This window comes from Sciurus vulgaris (genome assembly GCF_902686455.1).
Source record: "Sciurus vulgaris genome assembly, chromosome: 8".
Lineage (NCBI taxonomy): Eukaryota > Metazoa > Chordata > Mammalia > Rodentia > Sciuridae > Sciurus > Sciurus vulgaris.
In genome coordinates, this window is record NC_136468.1 from 22,953,059 (window position 1) to 22,959,058 (window position 6,000).

Genomic DNA, 6,000 nt, shown 5'->3' on the forward strand with positions numbered 1-6,000 from the left:
TATTTGGTAAATATGTACAAGGTGGTTTTGTTAGTGCCCAATGACCCCTTTGTTTAAATTCTATTAGAAAAATGACGCTGTTGGATATTGTGTGACTACAAACATCTCACCTGTCACCACATCACGGCTCCCAGGTTCTGTCAGGACGGAAACTGTGCTGGGATCCTGGAGCGATTGTTCCATGACTTGGAACATGTGGCACACTGACACTGACACTCCCAAAGGGCCAGCCAGTCACCAAGTCCTCTCCCAGCCCCTCTCTGGGTCCAGGTCACCGTCGCAGCTGCCCTGGGTGGTGGGCTGCCTAGGAGGTATGGCTCCCATGTGTGCAAGGAGTTTAGGGAAGTCCAGGGAGAAACTGGCACCCTGGGTGCAGAAGAGGAGGAGGGGAAGAGGTGGAGACAGAGTCGAGGGGAGCGGGGGTAGGAAGAGGAGGGGACAGGATGGGACTAGCTCCTGGAAGAGGTGCCCTGACCACAGCCAGCAATGAAACGCCCAGTCACCCTGCCACTCACGGCCACCAGATGGCAGGCCCAGGCCACCTGACCCCACCATGGCGCTCAGGAGCAGCTGCCCCAAGACAACCAGGGGCAGAGGCCTTACTGAAAAGGTGGGAGCAGGCTGAGTAGCACACCCCACAACACACATAATACACCATACCACCACACACACACTTCATGCACTAATATGACACACAACACACACATCACACCTAACACATATTACAACCCACCCAAAGTAGCACATACACCACACACTACACTGTCCACATACCCAGCACGACACACAATACACACAACACACACCACACACACGGCACGACTCACACACGTGGCCTGCCACACCTCCACCACTGTGGGGGTCACCTGCTTCCCTTTCCAGGTCACCTGTCTTTCACCCCCCCACACTTTTTCCTGGGCATCTACCAATTCCACACTTCTCTGCACCATCTTTCCGCCCCAGGCCTTCCGCCCCCTTTGTCTCCCCAAATGCCCGCTTTCCCTGCCCCCACCAGCCACTCCCCAGACAGAACCTCCCCAGCAGGGCACGTTCAGCTTCCCCAAGGGCTTTTTCACCTGCGCTCCCGTCCAGCGGCCTGGACAACCCCGCAGCCAAGGGTTACTGTCTGTTTCGGAGGCAGCGTCCAGGCCGGGAGGTGCAACGGGGAGACAGGCCAGGGGCATTCCCAGAGGAGGCTTGACCGACAGGCAAGGGGGGACCATCTGGGGACAGCAGGTGACTCAGGACACTGTGCAGGTCCTGAGGTTGGATGCTGCCTTCCAGGGTCCCACCCCAGGGGCCTCACCCTCCTCCAACCCTGAACCCCATGCAGGGTGAGCCACTCCAGGGAAGCCCTCAGGTCACAGGGCTGGGGACAGCTTCTCCTGGCCTTGAGCATGTCTCTCTCAGGCTTGGCCTCCAGCCCGGGGCAGGGACAAGAGTGAAAGGAGCAAGGTGCCCGGAACGAGTGTCTGGGGTGCTCCCACTCAGGGCGCCCTGGGCACCTGGCTCCGCCCAGTGTCCTCGCAGGCACAGCTCTACGGCCAAGCTTCCCTGGCTCACACTCCCTACTGTCCTCCTTCCCCAGGATCCTGATTACTCCATCCTCCTCTGGAAAGTGGGGCCCCCAAACCTCGCATAGTCAATGCGAAGGAGATAACCCAGAGTCTTCCTAACTTCTTTTAGCTACAAAATCTGTTGTTGGTCCTTACTACACTTACTTTTTTCAAATGTTTATCAAGGAAGTATAGTTAGGGACTGGAGGCGTCGCTCAGGGGTAGAGCACGGTCTGCTTTGTTGAGATCCTGGGTCCGTCCCCAGCATCACCAAAAAAAACAAAAATAGCAGTGAAGCTCAGAGCTGAATCCTTTGTTTGAAGGCAGTAACAAGACAACATGCAAACAGGTTCTCGGGAGAACAAAGGTGGGAGACAACAAAAACCCTATTCTGAGCGTCCTGAAGGCCTGAGAGCTCCCTCATAATCAGTATTCAGTATTGAAGACAATGAAGTCCTCCTTGGCATTCTGTGGGATCCAGCAAGGGCCAGTAGGATCAGAACCAAAATCAAGCTGGGTGCTCCACAGATCCATGAATGGATAAAGAAAAGTGGAATCCAGGCATAATGATCCACACCTGTAATCCCAGTGACTCAGGAGACTGAGGCAGGAGGATCGCCAAGTTTGAGATCCTGTCCCAAAATAAAAAATAAAAAGGACAGGGGGATGTAGCTCGGTGGTGAAGCACCCTGAGGTTCAATCCCTAGCACCACAAAAAAGAAGGGAAGACAAGAAGGTGAAGATGGTAAATTTGATGTTACATGGTTTTTATGGCAAAGAAAAATGAATTAACAATACATGAAAGAATCCAAGTCGTTGATGGGCTGAGGGGGGTGCTGTGTTGGAAAGCTGCAAGGGTGCAGCTAGAAACATCCTCACTCCCCTCCCCAAGGTTCACCCAGCTGAGACCCGGTTTCCACAAACAACCACGCCAACCTCAAAGGCGAAAGGAAATCACAAAGAGCCAAGTGGAGGAGGTGGAAGGGAGTCTGTTTACATGCTGGTTGGGAGGATTATGAGTCCAAGATCTGGGAGTTGGGGTGAACGTTGTTTTGAGCATCAGCTGAGTGAGTTCTTCCAAGGCACCTCAAAGAGAGTCCAGCCCCCAAAATGCAGGTACCAGCCCTGCACTGAATGCACCCTGCTCCCTACCCATGCAAGACAAAGGCACACAGCTGGGGACGACACTCTTGCAGCTCCAGAGCTCCTTGGTAACGTCCACCCAGACAGCGTCAAGGACAAGTGCCAGCGGCATGGTATGCTCTGCCCAAAGCCACCACTCAGATGTGAGCACCTTTGCCTGGCCATCAGGATAGCAAGTTCCCTGGCAAGGTGGGACCAGTTGGATCCCCCAGTAAGATCAGAGGTAAGGGATTCCTAACCGTTGGGCACAGAGCCTGGGCCTGAGTTTGGAGAAGCTAGTGTGTCCTGACAGGGCTGGAGATGGAGGCTGAGCTCCACCACCCACATCCCTGGTTCCCCGACTTTATGAGGCTATGCTTCCTGAGCTCGTGACATAGGAGCAGGCACTTTACATACGACTGTATTCAGTCCTCAGAGCTGCTCTAAAGGAGGTGCCAGTGCTCCATCCCAGGCAAACAGAGTCCCAGACAGGGACTATCCACTCAAGGTCATGGGGCCAAGGAGGAAAGGAAGCAGCATGGGAACCAGATCTGCCTCCGAGGTCCACCCCACCTTCTCCCACGTCTCCCACTTGAGGGTCCAGGTCCCCAGCATGGTGACAACTTGCCAGACATGAAAACACCTTGCCAGACCAGCTCACTCCTAAAGAGCAAATCTCCCAAACCAACCTTCAGCAAAGAAAGTGTTAATGTGAGGGTCTCAACCCAGCCCCCAACACCTGTCCCTAACTTTCTGCATTTCCCGACCACTGCCGGCTTCCACCAGGCCTGGCCCTTAATTCCACCTACGTGAACTTTTGTTAACTTTCAATTCTAAATAGACTTTTCCTTCCTGCCTCGCTAGCCTCAGATCACCCCAGGCTTGGGGAAAAATTGACCTCACGCTCTGCATCCTTGCCCGTTGGACCCTTTCTTCTACTCGGCTCTGAGTTTTCTGCAACTCTTCCTCTTTTCTCCCTTATCAACCCTGAGGATTGTTTTATAATCCTGGTCAGAATATTCCTACCAGGATCACAGCTACCCTCCTCAATCTTTTATTTTCACAAAAGAAAGAGAAAACCAACCACACAACAACTGTCAACGAAAGGATGGGAGGATCGCTGGAGCTGGACTGGAACAGCACCCCAGGGAAGGACGTGGGATCCTGTCTAATTCCAGAGATGGACTTGGGAAGGGGAAGAGACATTCCTGGGTTGGGGGCAGGGAGTTTAGGGTTATCTGGAGCTGATTGCACTTAAAAGCACTTGCTTCACTTCAAAGGCACTTTTAGGGCTGTGGTGGGTTCTGGCCATCAGAGCTTGTAAAACCGTGAGAAGGAACAGAAGCAGGCCCGCCCCCCTCCCTGGGTCCCACCACAGAGTCAGGCTGTCAGGGAAAATTCCAGAGCTATTTATAGCCCTGCCTGTGAATCTTGTCTCTTTCCAGGTGGCCTCTTTTGCAGCAAAGGGACAGGTGTGCCCAGTCCTCATGGAGAGGTGAGAACTCGGGGTCCTCTGGTCTCTCTCTGCACCCCTCACAGCCCCACACCACGTTTCCTGCCTTAATTCACAGTTCCCATGAGTCCCAGGCTGCAGGGGACAGTCTGGTTCAAGGAGCCCCTGGGGAGACCCAGTGTCCAACAGGGAGACCAGAGTCGGTGAAGAACTCTGGACACGGACACGCCCCAAAAGGGCCTGAGCTTTGGGCCGATTGTTAAGGAGAAAATAGAAGAAGGAGTCATTGGCAGCCGTTAATGAGCGCTCACACGGGGATGCTGCTATGCAGGAGGGCATTTTTCCCCTCGAAGCCCCCTTGTGAGGTAGGGGTCACACTGCTGCCCAAATTAAGAAAGTGAGTCCACATTAGTAATCATGAGGGAAATGCAAACCAAAACCACAATGAGCAGGACCCAGCGGCCCAACCCGTCTCCGCGACTCAGGAGGCTTGCAAGTTCAAGGCCAGCTGGGCAATTTAGCCAGACCCTGTCTCAAAATGAAACAGAAAGGACTGGGGTTGTAGCTCAGTGATAGAGTACCCCTGGGTTCAGCCCCCAGTAACAAAAAAAAGAAAGAAAGAAAAAAAAAAAAAAATGACTTGTCACCCCACGCTCAGCAACAAAAACAAAATAACAAGTATTGGCAAAGATGTGACCAAATTGGAACCCTGGTGCACTGCTGTTAGGATGGTAAGATGGCCCACAGCTGCAAGAAGCAGGACCGTGTTTCCTCAAAAACCTAAAAATTGCAAAAATGTACATGGCTGTAAATGTCTATGTCCCAGATTTTGCAGTGCTGGGGATTGAACCCAGGACTTTGAGCACACTAGGTCAGTTCTCTACCACGGAGCTACACCCCACCCCAGTCCAAGAGAGAATTTTGAGGGTTTTTGTTTTTTGTTTTTTGTTTCTGGTACTGGGGATTGAACTCAAGGACGCTCAAACCACTGAGCCACATGCCCAGCCCTATTTTGTATTTAATTAGAGACAGGGTCCTTGCTATTGCTGAGGCTGGCTTTGAACACGCCTTCCTCCTGCCTCTGCCTCCTGAGGCGCTGAGATTACAGGTGTGCACCACCACACCCAGCAATTAATTCAGTCTTCAAAGGGACAGAAATTCTCACGTATGCTACGACATGGATGAGCCTTGAGGACATTATGCTATGAAATAAGCCACTTACAGAAAGATAAATACCATATGATCAGACTTTTGAGTGACCTGGAACAGTTAGTCACATTCATAGACCTAAGAATGATTGCCAGCGACCTGGGGGATGGAGGAATAGGAGGTGTTATTTAATGGTCAGAGTTTTAGTTTTGCAAATTGAAAGGAGTTCTGGAAAGGAAGAGTGGTGTTGGTTGCCCAGCAACGTGAATATACTTAAAGCCACTGAACTGTACACATAAAATGAGTAAGATGGTAATTTTTTATGTCATGCGTACTGTATCACGATTGAATTTTTTTTTTCAATGAGGCAAGTAAAGTATTCAGAATTAAGAAACTCTCCAACGCTACCTGGGGCCAAAACCTGGGCCCTTTGCCACCCAGCTCCCTAGAGCCGACGGCTCCCACAGGGTCACCTGCACTCCATTGCTCGTGCCCCTGAGAACACAGACCCACTTTCCCTAAAGGCTCAAGTTTCAGCAGGTGGCCAGGTCAGAGCAGCATCGATCAGCACCCATTTGTCAAACACTCATGCTGCAGCTCCACACTAGGCACTAGGGCACAGCGATGACCGCGACGGGCGAGTCCCCATCCTCAGGGCACTCCTGGCCTGCGGAGGTGAGACAGATAATAACTACATAAACAAACAAGCATCCAAGGGAA

General features: G+C 52.2%; 1 pseudogene across 1 annotated transcript in view; it reads right to left on the reverse strand.

The window, feature by feature from the left end:
• LOC306667520 (mitochondrial nicotinamide adenine dinucleotide transporter SLC25A51-like) overlaps positions 1-483 on the reverse strand; it is a 132,021-nt pseudogene extending 131,538 nt beyond the window's left edge. Inside the window, exon 1 of the transcript XR_013766726.1 lies at positions 111-483. The product of XR_013766726.1 is annotated as a mitochondrial nicotinamide adenine dinucleotide transporter SLC25A51-like (transcript). The remainder of the gene's footprint in view (positions 1-110) is intronic.
• Positions 484-6,000: the final 5,517 nt, after the last annotated feature.